Here is a 26,580-nt window from a genome sequence, read left to right on the forward strand (position 1 = left end):
TCTATTGTTGTGGTTTATACTCTACAACAATTAACTGAAGGTTGAAGAGCACAGACAGGACAATTATTTGTTGCTTGAAGCTAATTTGAGCGACAGTTAAATGTTGTTTCATTTTCGACTCTGTCTTTGTTTTGACATGAAGACGACAATTATCTGTTGTTTGAGTGTCCAAATATGAACACATTTTTTCTTGTTTCTGTTGTTCTTTGACGCGTCCAACAACATCATTTTGTTGTTGCTTTCTATTCCAGATGTCATACTCGTATCCCTGTTGTGCCATAATCATGTAAATCTGGGAACAACACAATGCATTCATCAAATATGAAATCCATTCACAAAAATACCAATATTTGATCAATCTGTTCCTGCAGCTATACATACATCCATCATGGAGCTAAACTTAATAAACATCAGTTCAATAACCCATAGCAGTTGGCATGATCAACAAATGTAACCCAAAAAACACTGATATCTCATACTACTGATCATAAACTGTACTTGCAGGCCAAAAATAGATACTTAGACCAACTGCATAACTAGTTAATATGGGTTATAGATGATGCATGTCCAAAATTAGAATCTTCTCGACACACTAGCTTTGTTAAAATTGGCTGACATACTTTGCCCACTCGGCCGGGACCTGATCAATGTCTTTTTGTGTGTAGAAGTGATTTGCTTTCCTTTCCCACTGCAAGTATTAAAAAAAATACAAGTTAATGTGAATGGATATGTTTCACAACAGTAATCAGAATTGGAAGGAGTTGATATTTATATATATACTAGAAAAAGCATCCGCGCGTTGCTGCGGGTTTGGTTCTTTTTTCATGAATTTTATACGTAATAAACTGATAGTTTGATAAAAACATAAAGTTCTGATCCAGCTATAGAACACTTGATGAGTACAAAAAGGAAAAGAAATGCAGAGTAACAACAACCAAATACTGGGGGAGAGAATGCACCTATGTTACTAATAGCATCCTCAAATTGGTGTTGATATCAATGCTTCTCATTTGCTTCAATTTCCTGCAAAAGATGATGTTGGTAATCAGATTAAAAGTCAACAAATGTTGTAATGTCAAAATAAAGTAGAACATAGTAAAGCTTTTTTAAAAAGACAGTTCTCTCTGATTTACAGCTACATATTACTGAGATAAAGAAATGGCAGAAAGAACTCACGATACCTAATGATCGTAATCTAAGCACGAATACAAATATCACAAATGGTGAAACATCTTTCACACTTTATCCCTGCAAGTTGGAGCTAATCACAATCTACTACAATCCCAGAACAGCTTTTCCAATAAGAAAGGTTCTTTCCAAATAAATCAACAAATTAACAACAAATGGGATACACATACAACCCAGAAAAACTCTCACACACTATAGTGAACTTCTGTTGATTAACCAAGGGCAAATACTTTCATCACTTTTGAAGCAGCAAAGCATCAAATCAAAGAAGTAAAGCGAAGCCTTATACAAAGTAAACCATGAAAATAGATAAAGTCTACTGGCATATGTAGTTTGTAACCCTCACCGATAAAGGCAGCAATAGTAATATTAGATATTAAAAAATTAAAAATTAAAATTAAACCATTATATGAAGGAACACAGTTTTCTAGCAGCAAGAGAAAATTCCATCATTATATAAGCTCCTTGGCTCTGTGTTTTGTGAAACTTAATATCCATCTAAGAGATAATCTATAAGTGACAATCAACATTGTCCTCTTTAGCTTGTGATTGTAGAGATAAACATGAACAACTGATCGCAGAATATCAACCTTGATATTATGTAATAATATCAAATTATTACAGTCTATAGCTTTGAAAAATATATAAACAGCTGCTTTTTATTCCTTGGAATAAGATTAACATCGAAAAATTGGCATTATCCTTTGGACTTGATAACAGCATATAGCATTTTAATTTCACCATCCATATTTGAGTTTGTTCCCAACACTTCATCATCTCAGTTTCCCCCTTCTCTAGGAAATAACTTTAGATGTTGATTTTTAAAAATCAAAATATTCAACAATATTATAGAGAAAGCATAATTAACAAACATATAAAACACTCATTTACATTACAAAACAATCATTTATGTTAATAGAACCCTGGCATGTAAAGCAAATATCTCCATCATCAGATACCCAAGTATGTTGATCCATTGCCAGTGCCTATCATGAGGTTAGTGCATACCCGTTTGAAGATTGCGGAAAACTAATTCAACAGATCTCGCATCCTCTTTGCAGCAGCGGCTTCCCCACGTGATGCATCTTGCTGCTGCTTCTTAATTGCATTAAAATGCTTATCTCTGTCTTTCTCCTTCGAAGTGGTTGGTTGCAGACTGCCTTTCCCCAAGTAATACTGCTCGACCTTGTTCACTCTTTTCTCAAGCTGCAAATTGACCTCAAACTAATCAATCCAAGAAATGCAAAACTGTATAATTGAAGAATAAATCATAAAAACAACTGTTTAAATAGAGATATATAATAGCTGAGAAAAAAGGCAACAGTGTTATGTTACTACAATGAAAACAGAAAACTGAAAGATAAGTTAAAAAAATCTAGATAAAATGCTTTCAAAGGTCATCTCAAACATTCAAAATCAAATGGAATATCTGAGCAGATTAACAATTATATACTTGCTTACTGTGTGTCATGCAAAATCAAGACATTCTAAACAATTTGCCGCTTCTGTTTGCAACATTTCTTAAACACTTTAAGCAAGTCCTAACTCATAGGCACTTTCACTATTAAAATAATTCCAAGGATAAGTTACATAATAATATGTGTGGAAGAAGAAGCACACATCAAAAATTAATCTTTATCAACAGATAAAAATCCAACAAACTCATGCTTCTCCTCTGTTACTTCATTCAGTAATAAAAACAAAAAATCAGAAAATTATAAAAAAAATCTCAAGCATGAATGAAATTACACTGAAGACCTCAAAATTAATACTTCTTTTGCTTAATAATAGTAATGATAGTAATACAAGTAATAACAAAACCAATACCAATACCAATAATGAAGGAGTATTAAACTGTGAAAAACATGAAAAGTATATGTAATACTGTTTTGAGAGTTTTACTTACCCTCAAGACTTAAATCGATTAGTTTCAGGTAGCCTCCTTGAAATTCTGTTTTGGCCTTTTTTTTTTTTTTTTGATGGTGTGCAGAGAATATCTTTGCTGTAAGAAAACAGAAAATCCATTAGAAATTTACAAAGGGAGAGAATAAATATGTTACTTTAGGTTTACTGATGCAGGTTGTGAGTGAAAAAGGTAAACACATTTTTCTCCACACATATTTCTCATGCCTATTCACTATGGAAATCATGAAGGTATATCAGAATATGATTCAAGAGAAGAAAAAACAAACTATATTCATCTGACCAAACTTAAATGCAGTTAAACCGATCTATTTGCTCCTCTATCTGAAAGCTTATAAGAAACTAACATTTTCTGATAATGTATATAATAGAACACCGAATCAGAGAGCAAAGTTGAAGAAAAGCATGGATTGAAAGCTGTTTTTCCTGTGTTTCCCTAAAGGCCTAAATCATAACATTTCACATATTGTCTACTATGCATAATACAAAAACTAAAATCACTTGGCTGTTAAATTATATCTCACACACTTTTTGAACACACTGTTTGCCCAAATCATTCAAATCATACACAAAGGTAGGCACCTTGTTGTTCAATTTCATCTTTCCAACCACCTTCTCAGTTACTATAAAATATTGAACAATCTAGTCTGCATCAAACTACACTCCTAACTCTGCTCTACTTTATGTCATATTGCAATTATATCAAATTATATCAAAGTTATACCAACTAAAGCTTTTCTAATAGCAAGACCAAATGGTTACTAGCAAAAGTGATTCGGCTTTAGATGTATGTATAATACTAGCAAAAGTCCCCGCGCGATGCTGCGGGATTTGTTGTTGTTAATAATTTTGTATGAAAAGCTCTATTGATGTGAACAATTGGGAGAAGTACAATTACAGATAAATGGTTACTATTCAGTTGTTCACTGCTTGAAGAAAAAGAACAATCAAATGGTGCTTATAATTGATTTGTTAGTAAGTCAACCAATGTGAAATTGAAATTAGCTCCAACCAATCTGTGAAGTCTTCTTACCCACCTAAAGATCTAGTTATCTCTGCAAGAGCATGGGAAATTAATACAGTGCTTTAATCTATACATGTATATAGACAACTGGGATTTCCATAGTGATACTGCTAAGTTAGTTCAGTTAATCTGTACATAATGCAAGTCTAGTTAATCTGTATATGTTAACCTGTATTCTAAAGTATTATACTATATAACTATGCAAGTCTAATGACTTTTACTCATTTGTTTACTTCTACATGCCAATTATGAAGTATATGTACTAATCTGTACATTTCTTTCTCTCTGTGCATGTGCAAGTGAATTGTTTATACTCAAAATTTAGCACAATCAATTGACCCTATCGATCCATACACAAAAGGCCATATTCTCTGTCAACTATCAGTAATATGCATTATTGTGTATACTGATATGACAGATGTAAAATGTCAATTGTAAACAATGAAGGTTGCTTTTCCGATTTGATAAGCATTGTTGTGGATAAATTGATACGACCAATATGCACAGGTAAAGAGGGAAGCCTTGAATCAAATTAGAAAATTCTTAGCGAAAGCATAAAGGTAAATGTAGAAATATAACCAAATTGATAACTCAAATAATAAAATAAAATAAAATAAAAAAACAGTATAAAGATGGTTTACAGATTTTCATGAATAAACTGTGACTCAAAATTAATTAATCTACAACTTTCATTGTGGATAGTTTAAGCATAATTAGCTGTCAATTGTTTGACATCATTTAACATTTTTATTAACTCCTTCAGATTAGATAGAATTCACTTGTACATTTTCATTGGTAAATAACAGCTTAGTAGTTCTACCTCTATATCTACCCGAGGAATTCTATAAGACGGGATTACTAATATGTAGCCTACTTACCACAAAGTCTTTATTATCAATAACTTTAATCTCTCATTGATTGTTGGACATGGACATCAAATGCATGTAGACTATTAAAAGTAAAAGTAATAGAATAACATGGAATTGAGAAGAACTTTAACTCTTTGTCATTTTAAGTTAGAGCTTTTGTGTTAGTCATGTCTCTGAATAACATTCGAAGAATCAATTATATGCACCCACATGTAAAAATTACTTCATTCCACATTTAGCCAAGATCATAGCAGAAATCGAAATAACACAACTTTGATACATAAAGGACTTAAAAGATTTGACAAAAATTCATCTCAACACTTACAGGTATGAAGAAAATATTTAATGCAATATCAGGTTAACCATCTTGGATATTATGGAAACTCTCAAAATAAAAGGAACAGTAATAGGAATAATTCAAGTGGCAGCCCTGAATATTTCAGTTGCTGAAAATTTAAAAAGAGTTGCATATTGAATGCTATGTTAAAATACAGAAACTACCTTTTAGTGCGTGCAACCAAAGCAAAGAACTCAGAGCCGAATGACAAATTTGTCTAGCCAATCAAGAAAACACCACTTTTAGCTCTCCACTCTCCAAGCAACTCTAATCTCCCTTGACTGAAATACAAAGCAAGGATACGAAGTAGTTAGAGAGTAGTTTGTGTTGACATCTGTGCCTCTTGCACACAATTCAACTTCTACAAACAACTCCTCAGTTTCTATAAAACTACGAATACAGAGATATAAAATGTCGAAGGCAGCTGTAAATTTCCAGTCAGATAAGAAATCAAGAAGGCCATCAGAAAATCTACCTGCAGCAAAGAGCAAAACAAACATTACAATGAGTTAACCTGTCATTTTAAGTCATTAATGGAATGAACGTTTCAAACCAACAAAACATATCCAGATAGAGAAGCCCACCTGTTAGAAACTCTTGATAGTCTTCATAACCTCTTGCCCAATTCAGGTAACTTCTTCGATCCCAAAATTAGAGCAGCAAGACCAGCAATAATACCAAGATTTGCTGTACTAACTTCAATATATACAAACTCCAGACTTAACAGAAACTGCAGAAAAAGAAAGAAAGAAAGAAAAATATTCAAAATGACAACCAATTAAATTCCAATGAAAGAAAATAAAAACCACAAAAGCACAAATCTTAAATAACTTACCCTTTGCTGCTGTCAGTGAATCGATTTCACAAATCATCCCTTCAGCACCAGCAGTGTAAATAGAAGAACCACTTCTCACAAACATTATTGCACTAACACGTCTGCAGATGACAAAAGCCGCAATAGGGGGGATTAATTAGACAGCCCGAAACGTCAAAGACATTCATTAAACATTTAGAACCATTAACCATATTCATTCAACACCAAAGTAAAGTTTAAGCAGAAATTGTATAACAACTCTCAAAATTGTTCACTGACCCAGCAATCAAACAGAATCCATATTGAAATCAAAACCAGAATTTCAATATTTCAATCAAAATCGAAATTACGTGAACTTACCCCAAAAACTAAGTATCGATCACAACCCTATACCCAAATCCCTCATCTTCTCCTTGGCTCAAAACGCAGTTATCCAAAACGCAGGTCCTCTTCCTGTCAAACATTAATTTCCAAAACGCAGCTCATCGCTCAATCTCCTTGTTTCCAAGTCATTCCAACTCAATAGAAGAAACTCTCATCGAGCTTATTTGCTTTCTGTTTTCCTCCGATTTAAAGAACAGAAGATTCATCAATAATCAGAAAACAAAACTTAAACACCTGATTCACAGCAGCACAACCAAGTAAAACCAACTAACAACACCAAAAGAACAACCCAAATACTCCTTTGCATAAAACCTACACAATAAGAACAAAATAATCATCACCATTCAAACAACAAAACACCCAAACATCTATAAAAACTGACAATCCAAACCTCAACAAAAACCACCCACTGAAAACCACAAAACCATACCCAAACACATAGAAACCAAAATCATTACCTCAACAAAACATAAAAACCAAGATCAATTGAAACCCAACCACAACAAAATCCACCGATTCAAAACCACAAAACTACAAGCATCAATAAAACATCACCTCCGATGAAAAACCTCTTCTCCTCCGATGCTTTTCTCTTATCTATAGATTTGGCACGGTAAACATCTAGAAGTCATGGAACTTCTGGAAGGGTCAGTGGAGGCTAAAAACAGAGAAAGTACACGGGTGGGTTACGATTCTCTGCTCTACGGGTTTCTAGACTTTCTGTGGCAACCCGAAAAGAGATGTGTCGCTGCCCGTCATGCAACCGCCGTCGATCATCGATTCGTCAAGGAGATTAGGAGAGAAATCTGGGTGAGAGAGGACTGGGTTTCAGAAATTAGATTTGATTTGAGAGAGGGCCGATTTTTGAGAGGTATAGAGTTTCTGGTTGGCGCAAGAGAGTTTTAGACAGAGAGGTTTGTGGGAATGAAAAACACGAAGCTGTAGGTTTTGTGTTTTGTCAAAACAGAAGGACTTCAAATAAAAAAAGTCAAACACTCCTTATTCAAACAACAGAATTTCTTAGCTCTGTTGTCTGAATAGTTTTACATTCACTGGTCACCCATAGGGTTTGGGCAATTAGGAGGGAAAAGAATTAATCTTGTTGGAGGGAAATCTAAACCTTTTGCTAAAAAAATTTTCATCTTTTCAGACGACATTTAAGTGTCGTCTGAGTCTGACCATATCTTCAAAATGAAACAAGCATGGTTTCTCATTGTATTCAGACAACACATTTAATTTATGTGTCGTCTGAGTTTAGTCTGAAACACTCAGACGACAGAAAATGACTATTCTGTCGTCTGAACTCTGTTGTCTGATAGCTTTTTTGGCATAGTGATTTACCTAGAATTTTTGAAACACATCAAGTGAAGTTTCTAAGTGAAAAAGTTCACAATACAAATTTTGAGAATTTAACCTCAAATTTTGAGGAAATTGTGTCAGTTGAGAATATAAATGTAGCATTGCCTTTAGAACAAGAACCATTAGCAACAGAAACTGTTACAGAAAACTAAGATGTACCTGATCAGGTACCTGATTGTTAATGCTCAGAATACCGCCATATGATGTTGGCTTCCGATAACGTGGATGAGGATCCAATCTTCCGATACGTGTGCAGTTCACGAAATCCCTCTAATCTGTCAAGAGAAATACAACAGCGTCAAGAGGGGAGACCGCGGTTGGCGGTCTTCGCTCCTCCGATACTACAGTTAAACGATGTACTTGTATTGATAAATGTAGTGGTAAATAGCTATTGAATGCTTAATCAATGAAGAGAGAGAAGTGGACCTTTTATAGGTGTCATAGTGAGCTACCTCAGTCTTGTTTTCGATGTGGTACTGCTACACTTCAGATTGCTGAGTTTTGGTCCTTTCTGCAAAGACAACTTTGGGTGGCGCGTGTCGGCGCGTCAAGGCATGTTTTGGCCTGGAGTTGGCTTGTCGGTGGAGGTTGTCTTTCTGTGTTTCCAGGGGTTACACTTTTGAAGCCATTCCGACAAGGTGACATGGTCAAGTCTAAGTGCTGATTATGGCCTGCAAGTGCTATGTATGTAGAAGTCCCCCAAGTCCCCAATCAAGGAAGGATTTCTTGGTTGGGGAGTTAACCACAACTAAGGTGGAACCTTCAATTACATGTCGGGCATAAGCAGTGCGAGTGCGTCGTCAACCATGGATTTTGTCTGAATGAGCGCTTTTGCCCTTTCGGTGGGCCCCTACTAGGCCCTCCAGGGAGTCCCCCACTCCCCGGCTTAGAAAGACCTCCGTTTGGTCGGATGATTGTTTGTTGAGGGGAGCTGCTTGACATCATGAGGCGGTGGGTAGTGATAATGATGGATAACGGCTCTACTAGTGCATGTGGAAGGTCTGCGTACTGCTGACATTTGTGACATGATCTTGATGTTTCTTTGGCGTCATCTCCCAATGTTGGCTAAAAATATCCTTGGCGCATGGTGCGGTTGGCTAATGATCTAGCTCCTGAGTGATTGCCGCATTCTCCAGCATGTATTTTTGTTAGGACTTGTTTTCCCTCTTCTAGCGTTAAACATCTCAAGTGGGGATGTGTGAACCCTTGGCGGTAGAGCTTGCCACTTTGAATGTTGTGTCGTGTTGCCCTTCGTACCAGTCGTCTTGCTTCAACTTTGTCGGATGGCAATGTGCCGTCACGTTTGTAGTTGAGTATCTCATCCATCCAATTTGGGCTTACTTCGATGGTGTAAATTTCCGCCAGAGTTTTAGTGATCCTAGGTTTATCGAGGGTCTCCACCCTAGTATCTGCAGAACTTTGATGTGGTTGAGCTGTTGCCAGTCGTGCCAGGGAATCGGCTTTTGCATTCTTTTGTTGGGGTATTTGCATGATGTTGAATAAACTGAACTTGCCGAGCAGTGTCTTGGCGTACCCTAGGTATGCCACCAGTTTTTTGTATTTGACCTAAAAAATGTCGTTGACCTGATTTACCAGCAACTGTGAGTCACTGAAGATGTTGACATTTTCTGCTCCACAATCGATGGCCAATAATAACCTTGCGATAAGTGCCTCGTACTCCGCCATATTATTGGAGGCCTTAAAGTTGAACTTTAGGGGTACTCTACGTTAAGTCCCCCTGGCCCTGTGAGGATTATACCGGCGCCGCAAGCCTTGGAGCACGCTGAACTGTCTAGATAGAGATCCCACTGCGATTGTGTCTTCGCCTGTGTGGCTTCAGGGTGCTGAATGCTGTCCTCCGACATTACATCGGTGGTATGTTCCGGCTGTGGTTCCATTAACTCTGCTTTGAATTCAGCAATAGCTTGTCCCCTGATGGCTGTTCTTGGCTTGTACTTGATGTCGAACTCGCTGAATTCTATTGCCCATTTGCTAAGGCGTCCTGATTATTCCGGACTTTGGAGAACTTGCTTTAGCAGTTGAATTGTGAGAACATGGATTGTATGTGCTTGGAAATATTGACGCAACCTCCTGGCGACCATTATGAGTGTTAGTGCAAGTTGCTCAAGTGGCAGGTACCTTGTTTCTGCTCCATTCATTCCTCTGCTGGCGTAGAATACCGGCAATTCTTCTGTTGCCTCCCTGCGGACAATCGTGCAGCTGATGGAGGATTTAGACACTGCTAGGTAGATGTATAGTATTTCGCTTGGTATCGGAGTTGAGAGTAGAGGAACGGAGGCCAAGTATTCCTTGAGGCTCTGAAACACCACTTCACAATTAGGAGTCCAATCTACCACTTTGCAATGGGATTGCTTCATTGCCTTGAAGAAGGGTAGGCATTTGTCGGTTAGCCTGGAAATGAACCGGGAAAGAGTCGTTAACTTTCCCTGCAGACTTTGTACCTCAACTTTTTTATCCGGAGATTTCATGTTGATGACTGCTTGCACTTTGTTGGGGTTAGCCTCTATTCCCCACCCACTGACTATATATCCCAGGAACTTGCTAGCGGTTACACCAAAGAAGCATTTTTCCGGATTCAGGCGCATCCCATATGCCAGCAATATGGCAAAGATGATGCAAAGGTTGGCCACATGACCGCTGGCTTTTACGCTTTTGACAGCATGTCGTCGACATATACCTCAATGATCTTACCCAAGTGCTCCGTAAACATTACGTTCATCAACCGTTGGTATGTGGCTCCGGCATTCTTGAGGCCAAAGGGCATGACATTGTAGCAATATAAACCCTTGTCGGTGGTGAACGTTGTCATTCCTGGTCGCCGGGGTGCATCTTTATCTGGCTGTACCCAAAAAAGGCATCCATCATACTGAGTAGTTCATGTCCTGCAGTCGCGTCAACTAATTGGTCAATGCGAGGAAGCGGAAAGCTATCCTTGGGGCATGCCTTATTCAATCCTTTGAAGTCGACACACATCCGACACTTCCGGTTAGGTTTCTTTACCATTACCACATTGGAGATCCATTGTGGATAATGAACCTGACGAATGAAGTCTATGTCTCGCAACTTGGTAACCTTTTCCCTGATGGCCCGATATCTTTCTTCGTCAAATGCCCGTCGCTTCTGCTTGACGAGGTAAAAGGATGACTTGATGCTGAGCTTATGTTGAATTATATCAGGAGAGATTCCTGGCATGTCGGCGTACGACCATGCAAAGACTGCGGCATTCTCCTTGAGAAACTGGGTGAGTTCAGCCGCTATCTCGGAGGAGAATTGGGCTCCGATACAAACAGTTCTCTTTGGGTGTTTGTCAGAGATGCTCACAACGAGGAGCGACGTCTCAGGGTTGACGGGCTCTTCTTGTAGTATTTTTCCTTGTCATCATGGGTCCCTACCGACGCTGGAGTGCGAAAGCATGGGGAGCGAACAGGATTAGATACCCTGGTAGTCCATGCCGTAAACAATGAGTGTTCGCCCTTGGTCTATGAGGATCAGGGGCCCAGCTAACGCGTGAAACACTCCGCCTGGGGAGTACGGTCGCAAGACCGAAACTCAAAGGAATTGACGGGGGCCTGCACAAGCGGTGGAGCATGTGGTTTAATTCGATACAACGCGCAAAACCTTACCAGCCCTTGACATATGAACAACAAAACCTGTCCTTAACTGGATGGTACTTACTTTCATACAGGTACTACATGGCTGTCGTCAGCTCGTGTCGTGAGATGTTTGGTCAAGTCCTATAACGAGCGAAACCCTCGTTTTGTGTTGCTGAGACATACGCCTAAGGAGAAAGTCTTTGCAACCGAAGTGAGCCGAGGAGCCGAGTGATGTGCCAGCGCTACTAATTGAGTGCCAGCACGTAGCTGTGCTGTCAGTGCGCGCTGAAGTCTCTCTTTGAAAAGCCAGCCCTCACGGGTAGTACAGCAAGGTGGCAGATGTTACTCTCAGAGTTCGATATTGTGTACGTCACCCAGAAGCCCTAAATGAGAAAGACAAAAACTGCAAAACCGAACCTGTATGGATTCCGGCAGCATTTCCGGCCACACCACTACTAACTAAGCTCTGAAATTTTACCTGGATTATCTACACTCATGGAGGAACATTTGTTATGAAGAAGTCAAAAGGCCAATTCGGAACCTTCGGTGGAGATTCAATTGAAGGAAGAAAGGAGGAAAATGCACAAACGGACAAAGAAATAGGTCAACGGTGGTCAATGCCAGATTCCGGACTTTTCTGGCTGAGTTGGCTAGCCAAGAACATTGGTAGAGGACAAGAAAGAGCTGATTAGGGTTAAAGACTTTAGGTGGGAAAACTTTAGGTCTAGGTTATTTTGAAATTCAAAAGTTGAAAGATGACAAGTGATCCAATTCTTACACCTTACACTTTTGTCTCATATTTATTACCTTGTTTCCTAACACAATGACCCTTCTACCTTTATTTTTTCTTCTCCATCAAAATATCTATGGGCTTTCTAGGTCATTTCTATGTGGAATTAAAACTAGATCCACATTTTGTGCTTACACATTTGTCAACCACATCTAGCCCTTCATTTCCTTTTATCTCCACCCTCCATTCATCACTTTTGGCCTATAAAAGCACCCTCCCCTCACTTTGGACATTTTTGATGTATTCCTTCACCCATTTCATCTCCTTTCTCTCTCCATTTCCTCTCCATTTTCCATAATTCTTCATCTTTTAGGTAATTTAGTTTAGCTTTTGTGTAGAGAAAAGTGTAAAGTGTCTTGGGTTTTTACCAAAAACCAAAGATCCTTTACATCTTTGATCAATCACACCTTAGTTTCCATATATACAAGCCTTGTTCTTCATAGCTTCTAAGAGTTTTGTGGATTTGTATGGCAATTTGGGTTTGAGAAAACCGAAATTTCCATACTTTGAAACATCTCTCACTAGTTTTGCATCAAGGGGAGCTAGTTTTGTAACCAACCGCTTTCTCTACTCTTCCTCTCTTTTGCTTGATGTTATTATGTTTATGGGTTTGATTTATGTAACTATGGGTTGTGAGTAGAATAAATTTGGGGCTAGGCCTTAGCCCTAGCCAAACTCATGTATAAAATAGTGTGATGCCATGTTTTTGATGAAAATGCATGTTTTGAATCCTTTAGCTACTTTACTTTAATGCTTTCTTACATGTGTTTTTGGATTTGTCACCTAGAAGCATGTTGTAGGAATTAATGAAATCGGAAACTTAAGCTTGACAATCTTTTGTAACCGAGAAGCATGTGTAGCTAATAGGGTGGTGGTCTAGCTTATTCTTATGGGAAGAACTAGATTGCTTGGGTCCTTACCTTAAAATTAATGCTTGGTGCCATGAGTTTAAGAGGCGAGAGGCCTTAGGTTTTAAGACATCAAAGCCCTTTTATGTTTTAGCGAATGTAAATAGGACTAAGGTTGTGTGATCTAGGTTTGCTCTAGCAACATGGTTAGGTTGCATGATTAGTTGGTATCTCGGTTTCTCTAGAGAAAACCGAGGGGGAATTTATCAAAGCATGTTGTTATTTGAAAATGGGTTACATTATATGCATGAGGGAGGCTAGGTGCAAAAATCTATGCTCCTATTTATCTCATTGATCAAAGTCTCTATTTTATTTTATTTTTATTAGCTTAGTTTATTTTTGTGCAACTTATTTTACTTTATAGAAATTAAAATCAACAAAACCGATTCACCACTTTACTATTGTAAATATCATTATTGATAGTGTTGGCTTCCAAAGGGCCGAGACTATTAATTTGTAAAAAGATAGACTCACATGTGTTTTCTAGGTTTTATTTTTGCGGTAATCTAGTTAGGGTTGAGTTACTCAATCCCTTGGGTACGATACTCTTACTTTTCCCCTTTACTAAAACTTGACCTCCTAATCTTGGGAGTAGGTAACATCACACAAATTTGCACATACTTTCATACTCATGATGGAACCAACATCGGGGTTTAGGCTTCACGTCCCCCCCCCCCCCCCAAACAATTGTGTTCAGCAGTTTCATTAATGAAAGCTTGAGGGCAGCTGCACCAGCCCTTATTTTCAAAAAAGAAAGAAAAAGGATTTGTATTTTTACAATTAAAATTAAAGAGTTAATACATCACAAACATGGTCCAAATGAAAATCACTGGACACATTAAAATGGGAAAGTCCTGCAATTTAGGTCCCCAGTACTCTTCAGTTTTGCCAACTTGGCACTTCCAACGATTTTTTATTTTTTTATTTTTGAAAGGGTCCAACGAATTTTTATAAGTAGTAGCAGTTGCGTCGGCCAATGTTTGAAGATTTACCATCATGTATGATCTTGAAGATTGTCTCTACTCTCTGATTATTCTAAAAAAAAAAAAAAAAAAAAGAACATTTGTCTTTGATTTTTTTTTTTTAAATTGTTTTGTTTGGTGTCTTTGACTGTTTCAGTCGACTTGACTGCTGTTGATCTGGACCATTGTCTTGTGAAGTTTTGGATTTGATTGATTTTGAGAACAGTTCTTTTTAATACCTTTAATTGCATGTAATCATGTAGGGCGAGTAAGGAATTAGACGCTCTTAAATGATAAAGTTTTGGGTTTGTGACATGAGAAATCATGATTCTCAGGAGCTTGATCGTGTGAACATCATGAAACTAGAGGGAGGACTAATGTCTTGTTCATCAAGTAGAATTTACCTCGTGTTCTAGCAAACATGATCTTACTGGAGCTACTGCTAATGACATCAAGTTCAATGACATGCAGGTTAGGTTTTGCTTAATTTTGCTAACTGGTTTTACATGACTTTAATTATTTGGTCATTGTCATCTCCACTTGAGTACAAGGGAATAGTGATCGATCTCAGTGGTTGAAGTACAGATGTTTAATCGAGAAAGTGGGGCTTTGAAGTGAATTGTTCTCTTTTGCTTCACTTTGAAGTGAATACAATGACATACATGTAAATTTTTTATGAATTTTATTAACATGTTTTGCAGTCATGTATGAACTTATTCAAGACCTGGTGAGATATTCAAGTCAATACAGCTACTTTTAGTTTTCTTATTTGTCAAGAAATTAATTTTTAACTGAGTTTATGTCCGACAAATTACGTTATGTTAAATTTGAAGCCTATTGAAGATTTTCATAGTGGAGGTGGCTCCCACAGTCCCAGTCATTTGCAACTCCCACAGAACAGATACGGACAAATTTAGTTAACAATGATGTACCACCTGAACTCATGGATGAACTTAGAGCGGATCTTAATGGCATGAGAGGAGCTGAGACCAACCTGGCAACACCAAAAAATTCTAGTACAGATATAATTTCTACAGCTCTCCTCTCTCACTTGTCTAGTTATTGAAACATTTATGTTTCAAATAAGTATAGTAATACCCCAACTAATTTTTTGCTTCCAGGAGATGAAAGAAGATCCATCCTGAGCTCATCTGGAAAGGGAGTTAACAAAAACAGTTCAGAAGTCAATTCTAGTTCTAAGAAGTTTTTTTTCTTTTCTTTTTTTCCTTCAGTGTACTTGTGATTGGAGAATTGATGGTCACAGATCCATCAGGAAAAGGCATTAATTATTCATCTATAAATAGCAACAATGGAGTTGAACAAGTGTCAGAGGATAATGGGTGTCATCACCCTGATCCAAACTTCGAGTTATCAAGGTTATCTGTAATATTTTATTTGGAGTTACATATAACACAGAATTCATCAAGTATATGCATATGCATGTACGTATATAGTCTACTTAAGAACAAGAATTGAAGTTTGTACATTGACTACTAACGGGATTATATTACAGATCTAATTAACATGTGAAGTAATATACACATAAGCATACTGTTTGCAGATTGGAGACTAACCATATGCAATTAGGATTCCTCAATAGGAAAGGAACCTAAAGCATTGTCTCCTATATAAAATAACATGGTCCCTGCCTGCACAATACACACAAGCAATATACTTCCCCATTATAGAGTATTGGAGAAGGGCAGAAGATCAAGTTATTAACATCGAACAATGGCATCTTCTTCATCAAGTAAGTATCCAAAACATTGGCCTCTGTTTGACATATCTATGTTTTCGTTCTTATGGTGATATGTTATGTTTAAGGATTATTTTACTTTATCTGGAAATGGCCCACAACCTGAGCAAGGTAAACTTTACCTGTTGATGCAGCATAGTAGTTATGGGTTTTGTATCTTCGATCTTTATTTTATGAATATTTCAATGACTGCCATGTCTACTTTTGCAGATGATGTAGAGCGAATGGCGATAAGGATTGAAGAACAGCTCGATCGTACAAAAGGAGGAAAACCCGGTTTGCTGCAACTTTGGCATTCGGTGTTCGAATCGATATTGCTATAGCTTTCCGGAAAGGGAACGACGCTAGGAACAAAACTCATCACTTTGCCACAACATGTGGGCCTTTTTGGGCTTTCGGGGTTGTTTAGGGCCTCAAAACTACAATTTACTATTTTTCAGAATTTTCGGTTTTCTAGTTTGTTTTGGATTTGTTTTGTTTTTACCCCTGGGCTTTAGGGTTTTATTGTTAATTACCTTAGGGTTTCTTTTCTCATATATAAGGAATCTTAAACGGCTGCAGAACGTATCTTTTATCATATTATCAATCAAATTGAGAGTTTTCTCATTTATCTCTGGTGGACTCCAGAATCCTTGTTTTAGGTTTATTGCTTGTAAACCTAGGGTTATTTTCTGACTGTGTCAGCAGAACTATTAATGAAAACTGGACTGAACAAGACATAGCAACCTGTCATCAATCAACCATTGGAAAAGTGACTGATGCAATTCGAAACATCGAATGTATGTTTGTCTCACACCTCTGTTAGATTGTCTGGTGAATAAGTAGCCTTTGATCTGATTGCATGATGTCCTTGTTCTCAAATGTATGCTTTGTCTCCAATATTTGTTAGATTGCCTGGTCCTCATGTAGCTTTGATCTGACTGCATTTTTTCCGCATACTCGAATTCTTTCAGTGAATTGAAATCTCATTTGAAACACCAGGTTGCCCTCAAGTAGAGTCCCTGAACAACCCGACTGGAATGAATCAAAGAGGAGCGGCTATGCTTTTCTATCAAACTTGAGGTAGGAATCCATACTTTCTTGAGCTTATGTTATTCGCTTGTTTTTAATTACACCTAGGGCTAGGATACTTGAGTGGTGCTTATGTTCTGTCATCTGCAATTCTTACAGTTAGAATTTTAGTTGATATTTCAAAATACACAACTATATGGTGGAAGGTGTTTGCCTTATTTTCTAAATGCGTCAATTTAAATTTTAGAGTTGTGAATTTCTGTTTTGTTTTTAGAGCATTTATTGGGGATTATTTATTAAGAATTAACTCATATTAATATATATTTATCATGATCATAACCTATCTTATAATTGTTTCATACATGGGGTTATATTGTTTACCAATTTTGTAACCCCTCTCTATTATCATTCAATCTCTTTATGATTTGTATAATTGTACTAGCTAGCAACTCCTTTATAATCCAAAACACCACTTGCTCCACAGTAATACATATTCTTTATCTTTCATCATCTCTTTCAAAATCAGTCTCTCTCTCTCTCTATTGAATTATTTTTTGTCGTAAAGTTTTGAGAGTTTTACTATTTTACGTTTTGCCAAAGGAAATAATCAAGCAGTTCTAGGATCCAAGTTTGCTAGTGTATGCTTACAAGGATTAACGGTTGTTGTACCCTGGAGGGTAGGGAGCCACAAACTTGCTACACCGAGACATTCTCTCCGATGGGCGAAATATACTCTTAAGGGCACTGTTTACATGCCTCAACCTTAATCTCTTTTCAAGTAATGTGTCCTTCGGAAGCCTATAAATCCAAGAGATAAGTTCTATAATCCTTGTTATTTAATCTATTATGACACTAATATTATGATTATTATTTGTTATTAATATATTGTATTTTTTGAGATATTGTAGGAGGTGAAATATGGTGACGGAAGTAGCATCCATCGACCAAATTTTCCAATAATCTTAAGAGTAGATCTATTGGTGGATGTTTCCTTCTAGAATACTTAAGACATGAAGATAAGTCTTTTATTATTTGAAAGAACATAATTATATCTCGTTAAACATATTACTTTCCAGCTCCGATAATTGAAAAGTACTACTGAAATTTTCCTTTGAGAATGGAGGATCACTATATCTTGAATTATATTTATGAATTAGTTATTCCTTTCACTACTACACAAAGTGAATCAGACAACAGTCAAAAGCCTGTTGTCTGAATGAAAATGGAGATGTTGTAAACTGGCGTGTTGTCTGATCTCCCCCATCAGACAACATTCTTTTTTAATTGTCTCTCTGGTCATTCACACAACATGTGTACCTAAATATGTGTTGTCTAAATTTACCAAATTTTGATTCATGACGGTAGTCTGTTGTCGGGTATGAACTCAGACAACAGCTTATTGTCGGGGTGTTGAGTGAAATTCACCAAGCACAACAATCTTTCCAAGCCTTTGTTGTCTGCTATATATTTTCAACGACAATATTGTATGAGACCTGATGTGTGAAGTAAACATCACACAAGCATTTTTGATTACCAAATGTTGTGTGAAATGTATTACAAATATCAATTTGCTCGATATGGTGTTGTCTCGGGTGAACCTCAGACTACATCTTCAATAACCGTATGTTGTCTGAATATCTAAAAGATAACAATTATCTAGATTCCAATGTTGTCTAAAATTCCATTAATATAACAATATTAATTAAGCATGTGTTGTACCGGATGAATTTCAGACAACACATTTTTTTTTCTTGTTGTCTGAATTAACAGTTATATAACAAGTTTGATGATACTGATGTTGTCTAAATGTAATTTAAGATAACATTAATGTTGATGAATTTGTTGTCTTGAATGAACCTCAGACCACAATATTCTTTCCTTCTTGTTGTCGGTGTTCCTTTAAGATAACAAGTTGGTATATAAAGGTGTTGTCTGAATTCTCCTCAGACAATAAGCTTTATTTGGACCTTTCTTTTGTGTTGTGTGATAGTTTGCACTACAACAGTTACATTCATATATATGTTGTTGGACTTGAGTTTGCACAATTGATCTGGAAATAGGCAGATATGAAATTCAAAGTTGTCATTTACTTCATCATTCTCATACATCATTCTCGCAAATCTTACATTATCAATTCAAAGTACAAGCATCAACTCATGTCCAACCAAATCCATAGAACAAAGTTTCAACTGAACTAAAAAAGAAGATATAACTCCATAAGTACCAAGCACAATGCTTACATATATGTCTTCACCATAAACTTTGCCCACTCATTTCTGACCACATCAATATCTTCCTGGGTATATGTTGCTTTGCCTCTTCTCTCCCACTGAAATAAATTAGTTTGTAGTTAGTAATGGACAAATTTGCAAAAAGAATCTATAGCTGTACGTCATTGAGCATTATGTATTCTGGACAACCTTGACAAAGTTTTGTAATCTGAGCATATATGCCACTTAGTAATTGACATCAAAATTTCAATAACTATAATCCAAGCAACCAACAGCAAATGCAGTTATTATATATATGACATATTCACTAAAACAGAAATTAATGAATCCCTACCGGATAATACCATCAAAATCAGAAGCCTTACATTAAATCCAAAGGAAAGGGAACTACTAGTACTCACCGATTACATCAATTCTTTTTTGTAGTGCTTTATTCCTTGACAAAACTAATGATGATAGGAGATGTAGACAAATTAATGAAGACAAGTTTTAGTGTAGAGAAGAGAAAGAAAACAAAACTAAAAACAAATCTTTCTAATTAACAAACAACACAAAAGGTTTAACTTATAAACATGCATTTCAAAAATACTATCAGCCATTGACAAAACATAAACCTGATAAGAAAATATTGGCTGATAGGAACTTATCCATACCAAAATGAAATAGCTGATTTCCCATTCCCATAAGTCAGAAAGTAGTTTGGGTTGCCACGAGTTGATTCTTTGTACATTCCAAAGTATGTATCTTTCGGTACATGATCGTAATTCTTCTTGAACATGGATACCTATTAGTGTCAGAAATACAAGAAGAAAACAGGTCAGGAACCATATATGGATATCCCACACCTACTTCTTGCCAAACTAAAAGCCCATATTTGAAGTTTTTGACTAACCACTTCAAAGTCTATGTCTAGATTGTGGAAAAGGGCTAGACCAAGGTGGGTGTCTTGCAAATTGGATATAGTTCTGTTCTTCAGTAAAAACTTGCATTGAATAGCTGGTTTAATCCATTTAGTAGGGTATAGAAAAGATAATCATGTGTCTATAAAATTTATTGTTGCAGATTTCGATTAAGCAACAATAGAATTCTGTCTTTCAGCATTTCAACTTAAACCTACAACTAAGACTAGGATACAAGCTCATCGCTGATTAACAATAACAGTACACATAATAAAAGATGTCTCCAATCAGACAGGCAGCATGACATGACAAGTATAATAATTTACTGCTATCTATAAGACTAGAACAAAATTAAAACGAATCTACTGAACCACGTAAAAAGCAAGAATAATGGACAATAGAGAAATTTACCTCGGTAAAAGGTTCCTTAATATCATCTCGTTCAACACTGCTCTCCTACTCAACAAAATATCAACGTTAATTACATTTACCGAATAACAAGCATCAGGGTTGAAACAAGAGACATGTAAAAGTACAAAACTAGCATGTGCAATTAAGTTTAACCACCTGCCTACCACAATGTTTAAAAGTACCACTACAAATTCACTTACATAGTTCGAAAAAATAACCATATCCACATTCCCAGGCACATCAAGCAGCAACTGCCTCAAAGAATACTCCTTGGCACCAGCTGGGTGTAGTAACTCATCAGTATCAAGATGAATAATCCAGTCCATTCCAGCATCCTATTGTTTTTGAATGCAAGAGAAAATTCCAAGAAGACAAAAAGAAAAAAATCAACACGAGCTCGTATCAGAAAGTAAGAATAGTAAGAATAACAAGAGGGGAAAAATTATATGAGATAACATCTTTCATACCCTTGCCATAACAATAGCCATCTCCATATTGAGAGATTGCTTCACAAATAGCTCATAATTGCATGGTTTGTAAAAGAAACTTGACATCCATGTCTCATTCCAAATCTAACTGATGGTACCAAAAACAAGAAGCATAAGAACAAGTAAATCAGTAAAGATATATCCAAGAAACAACTATAAGAGATAAATGTAGAACAATGTGGAAGCATTTAAAGATGATTATTCATTGATCACGAGCTAAGGAAAGAGCCTAAGCAGCCAGGAATATAGCAATTATAAAAGAAAACTACATTAGCAGTTAGCATAAGAGTGGTCCTAGCAAAAAAGTGGCAACTCACCTTCTAGCTTGTTGCTCCTCGAGCTCCTTTGTTCTGTATATCAATTTTACTCCCTGAGAAAATACCAAAAAGTTTATCCTCAAAAGATTTTACCCAAAGAAAATGACAAGATATAATAGAAATCCATTTGAAGTGGGGGAAAAGAGAACCAAAAGAAGAATAAATCAACTAAGCTGAACATAAGCAGACCAAAGCATATTTTGACTCACAGGTATAGACTCCAGAACTTTGGATACTTCAGGAGACGCAGCCTTTCCTTCCACAAAAAGAAAAAAGGTGGAAACTCCAATAACCTTGTGATAAAACATCCATGGTAAAATCTGATCTAAGTCTGCCGACGTACTTGTAGTAATTACTATCTGCAAAGTCAGAAGCAAAAAAACACAAACAATTCATTAAAGTTTGTTTTTCAATAGAAATAATAATAATAACATAATGACACTGAGTCATTGAGAGAAGGACAGGGTCATTCCACTGAAATGTCTTTTTGTCGAACAAGTGATCATATTAAAATCCAGTACTCAAACCTAACAACTATCATTCATCATCTGAACAATTGGGTTACACGAAACATCATCAAAAGTGTTATACAACGGAAACAAGACATCACATTAAATCCTTATAATCACACTAGTTAATAAAGTAGAATGTGATCTCAAAAATAGCCGACTCACATAATCAAGTTCTACTAGCCAAGGATTCACTCATATTCTATATACATGTGCCTGTGAAGCAATGATATTGTGTTCGCCTATTCCAATACCCAAATTGCTCGAGTTAATACGTTACTTTATCAGTCATAACCACATAAAACTCATTAAATGGATGTAGCTAATTCACCATTACTTTCCATTAGTATTAACTGGTTTAGGCTAATTCTACCACTGTAGAACCACTTGACTTACCCAGTTGACATATTGAATTATCAGAGCAGGCGTGCATAGGTTTTAAATAAAGGAGATCCCTTCTTTCAAAAATCTAAAGCAAATGTCACCGTGTCTATTTGGAGAGCAAGGTTAAGTTGAGGTTGCCAGAAAACAGATGGAGTTACTTCACATTTTACAGCATCTGAATAGAAATTCTTTATAATTGAGATGATAATACAGAGATTAGCATCATACGTAATCTCCCGTGAAGAGCAAAGTCTGAGTACCCATATCACAAGCAGTTGTAGCTACAATGGTGAAACAAAATTCACTTCTGTCGTAGGTTTCGCTATTCATTTCTGTGTCACTCAATTTCTAGCTCTGGCTGATCTCTCTAAGTACACAAAAGGTTTAACTTATAAATATGCATTTCAAAAATACTATCAGCCATTGACAAAACATAAACCTGATAAGAAAATATTGGCTGATAGGAACTTATCCATACCAAAATGAAATAGCACTAGAGTTTAAGCTATAATTTGAACTCCTAAATTCATAGCATGAGAGAAATTGAAGTAGCAAATTATCACTTAGACTTTTCAGGGTACAAAACTGAGCATAACTGAGCAATATCCTTGACTAACCAGTAACCAAAGCTGAGGATAAGTCGTTAACTCATAACAGGGCATACCAAAACAGATGCAATTTCATACTCATGTATTGGTTGCCAAGACAATTTGTATTCAGTAACCAAGGCAGTTAGTATGCAATAACCAATTAGTATGCATTTACATACCATATGTCCATATCAGATACAATTAGTTTCCACTATGCTATTGTCCACAATTGTATATCAGATACAATTTCAATTCCCACACAATTTCATATTATCCAAAGCAGGAAATGACAATGTAAACTATTATCCAGAGCAGGTAATGGGTAACTATTTTACAAATTTTGACACAATGTGGAATTGGATGCGAACAAACCGAAACCAAGCATTTTAAGGCACCTGAATCTGAATAAACAACCTAACCGAAGAAACATGTATGCCTTCAAATTTAAAGTAAAAGTTGATATCAAATCGATAGTAAAAAAAAGCATAAGAAGAGCAGATTGTGAATGCTCTTCCAACTATTTATGCAGATTGTGAATACTCTATCAATAACTAGAACAAGCAATGACATCAACATCTCAAAATCTCAAACTCAAATAAAACCCAAACCCAATCATACCCAACATACCCAGATTGAAAATTTCCAAACCCTAATCAAACAAAGGCCAAATTAAAGAGGGATATAGTACCTGTAGACTAATCTAGACTAATCAATTCTCTAACTCGACCAGAGTTGATGCGGCCGTAAGCTTCGGCGACTTCGAGCTCAGGCAGCGGAGAGAGTAAACCACCTGGGTAGCGACTAAGCTTCGGCGACTTCGAGCTCAGGCAGCGGAGAGAGTAAACCACCTGGGTAGCGACTAAGCTTCGGCGACTTCGAGCTCGACCAGGTAGCGACTTCGAGCGGAGAGAGAGTGAGAGTGAGAGGCGGAGAGAGAGAGAGTGAGGCGAGAGCGAGAGAGTGTATCGGTTTCTGGTTTCGATAGGCTGCTGAGATGGTGAGATGGTGAGAGCAAAAAGGAGGGAGAATGACCTAATTTCTTTCAAGAAACGGAGGGAAGTTTTTGGCTTCGATACGACCAAGGAAGGAATTGAGCTAGCAGATAAGGATTTGACCGATTTGTGTTTTGGGCTTTTGGCTACAAAAATAAATATAAATTAAACTTTTTTGTTTTTTCTGATTTCTCAGACAACACATGTCCTAATAACTGTTGTCTTACAGTTATCAATTTCACCAAACTCCAATTGATTACAATGTGTTGGCTGAGTTTGAGAAGAAACGACAAGTATAACTAATATGTCGTCTGACTAACTCAGACGACACCAAAATGTCGTATGTCGTCTATTACATGTCATGTGATTCACTTTGTGTAGTAGTGTTTTTGCAATAGGAACCGTTTGATTTGGAATTATATGTGATTAATTAGTTGGCTTTCTATTGATTGCAAAGTACTGATTGCACTTTAATCATGCATTAAGTTTTGGTTATATTTTATTTGCTTATGGCTTATGATCGTTTAAGTTTCTGCCTACAGATTTAAATTACTCAATTGCATTCATTTTTTTTATTTGCGTTAGGTTATAACTTGAAAAACTAAATAGTTCTACATTTGAATGTTGATCCTATAGTGTGCATTTTTCGGTAATGCATGGTGTAATGATGATTTAAGTTGTGTGCTACTATTAATTTTAGTTTAATTTGCATTTACTTCATTGCTCAATGCATTGTGTTTCTAATGTAAAACAAACAGTTTTGCATTTTTACTTTTCTATATTAATAGCTATATATAATATCGTTTTACCATTTTCGTACTATTTATTGTGCATCATTGCTATTAACTTTATGGTTTAGCATATTTTCTATGTATTAAAATATTTTTTACCATTATAACTCGAAAAGTTATTCCTTGGTGTTGCCTTCGGAATATGTCCGTTTAAAGTATTGTTTCTTCAAAAAAAAAAATTGAAATGAAATGTTGCCTTCGGATTATTGTTTCTTCGGAAATAATAGAGTTGTTTGTAAACACGAAAAATCCTGCAACGAATGAAAGAAGGACACGTGTACAAAATAATATATTTTTATTAATGAATTTGCGGGTTACAATCTCTGTAGATGCTCTTTCACAAGATTTTCCTCTGATTAGATCTCTGACGTTGATTTAATCTAAGGGTGGCGAGCACTTGATCTTGAATCAAACGGTTGCAATGTGGACTTCCTACTATGTTGACGATTTGAGGAAGATGATTGACCAAGGGCTGTAGAAGCTTGATCTTGATCGGATTTGAACCACGAGCGGTGTCACGTGGCGAGTATGGCTTTTGATGGTAGATGAATCAGCACATGTGTTTGGTGCTTGTTGATCATTCGCGTGTTTGACGACTTCGAGCTTGTAGGTGATTTCCCCTGCTTGTCTGAAGTCAGTGAGGTGAAGAGACCGGCTATTTGGCAGCTTGATGGTTCTTCACGAGCTTGGGAGACTTCTGAGCTTTGGAGAGGTTTCTTCCGTCTACTTGCGTCCCTCTGTCTGTAGTCGTCCTCGATGGTGTACTTGGCTCAAGGGCGATTGACGCTTGATCTTGAGTCGTATGATGGCCACGAAGGTTGACATGTGACGAGTGCTTTGACTTGAGGTTGGTGATGAACCGGCTATTTGGCAGCTTGAAGGCTCTTCACGCACTTGAAGACTTATGAACTTTGGGAGTGATTTTTCTCTCCGGCCGAAGTCCTTTTCTTGATTTGAGAGGGGGTATTTATAGTGTCGGCGTCTCTCTTAATTTGGAATGCCTTGATGACACGTAATTAATTACATTTTCATTTAGCATAATCAAATCAATCAGTTTTAATTGATCGATTTAATCACGACTATTAAGGAATTGAGCCAATCAATTTGATGGCTGATTTTAATTGTATTTCATTAATAGCATAATCAAATCAATCAGATTTAATTAACTGATTTAATCATGACTATTAAGGAATTAGCCAGTTAATTTGATGGCTGATTTTCGTCTTGATTATCAATTTAAATAAATTGATATCTAATCAGCAGACGAGATTTAATGCTTGATTTTATTCAGAATCAATTGATTTGATTGATCCGCTTTAATATCAATTGATTTAGTCGGAGCAAATTAATTTATTGCCATCGAGCCTTTCATGTATCGCCAAGTGTCATTCTTTGAGTCTGCGTGATTTTGCTGACTTACAAGCCACATGGACAATTTGCGGGACCCACATGCTGAATAAATTTGTTCGGTCATAATTTCAAGTGGTGACCGAATTATTTAATGAATTTTATTTTCATTAAATTTTTGGTGTCTACATTGTTGCCTCTCAATATTTCCATTTCCTCTTGATTAAGATGATGCCTCGGTTGCCTGAAAAATAAATGTGTTATCATGAATAATGCAAGGAGAAATTATTTTGTCAATTTTACATTGACAGTTGCCTTTGGTAATTTGATGCCACGAGATATTAGTATGTCCCTGCGATTGATGCCTTCGGAAAATGTTGCCTTATAATTTGGTTACATAAGGGTTGCCTCGATATTCAAATGGTAATGAACATGCTTGCCTTGAGAATTTGGTAAACAATTACCTGATTTTATATTATTAGTGCTTCCCGATATAATGCAGAGACAACAAGTCTCTAAACATGGTAAGTTGTCTAGCCATTGAAGGTGTACGTCAATATTATTACCACAATTATATATTGTTGCTTACTATGGTATTTGCTTAGATGATTAGCTCAGTATGTTGCCTTAAAGATTTTGGGTTGCCTTTCGAATTTTTGTTGCCTTACGGTCAATGTTGCCT

At 36.5% G+C, this 26,580-nt stretch overlaps 2 long non-coding RNA genes and 1 pseudogene across 2 annotated transcripts; all 3 read right to left on the reverse strand.

Annotated features, from left to right (window-relative positions):
• Positions 1–2,198: 2,198 nt before the first annotated feature.
• Positions 2,199–3,245, reverse strand: LOC112180072. The gene is made up of 2 exons (XR_002928044.2): positions 3,095–3,245; positions 2,199–2,394 (listed from the first exon to the last, which is right to left on the reverse strand). It is a non-coding gene; the product is annotated as an uncharacterized LOC112180072 (long non-coding RNA).
• A 2,766-nt stretch (positions 3,246–6,011) lies between these two features.
• LOC121050539 lies at positions 6,012–6,598 on the reverse strand. The gene is made up of 3 exons (XR_005803295.1): positions 6,516–6,598; positions 6,177–6,277; positions 6,012–6,071 (listed from the first exon to the last, which is right to left on the reverse strand). It is a non-coding gene; the product is annotated as an uncharacterized LOC121050539 (long non-coding RNA).
• Positions 6,599–15,006: 8,408 nt separating this feature from the next.
• On the reverse strand, positions 15,007–22,536 carry LOC121050700 (annotated as a pseudogene).
• Between the last annotated feature and the right edge of the window lie 4,044 nt (positions 22,537–26,580).

The sequence above is a fragment of the Rosa chinensis genome, chromosome 7, assembly GCF_002994745.2.
Source record: "Rosa chinensis cultivar Old Blush chromosome 7, RchiOBHm-V2, whole genome shotgun sequence".
NCBI lineage: Eukaryota > Viridiplantae > Streptophyta > Magnoliopsida > Rosales > Rosaceae > Rosa > Rosa chinensis.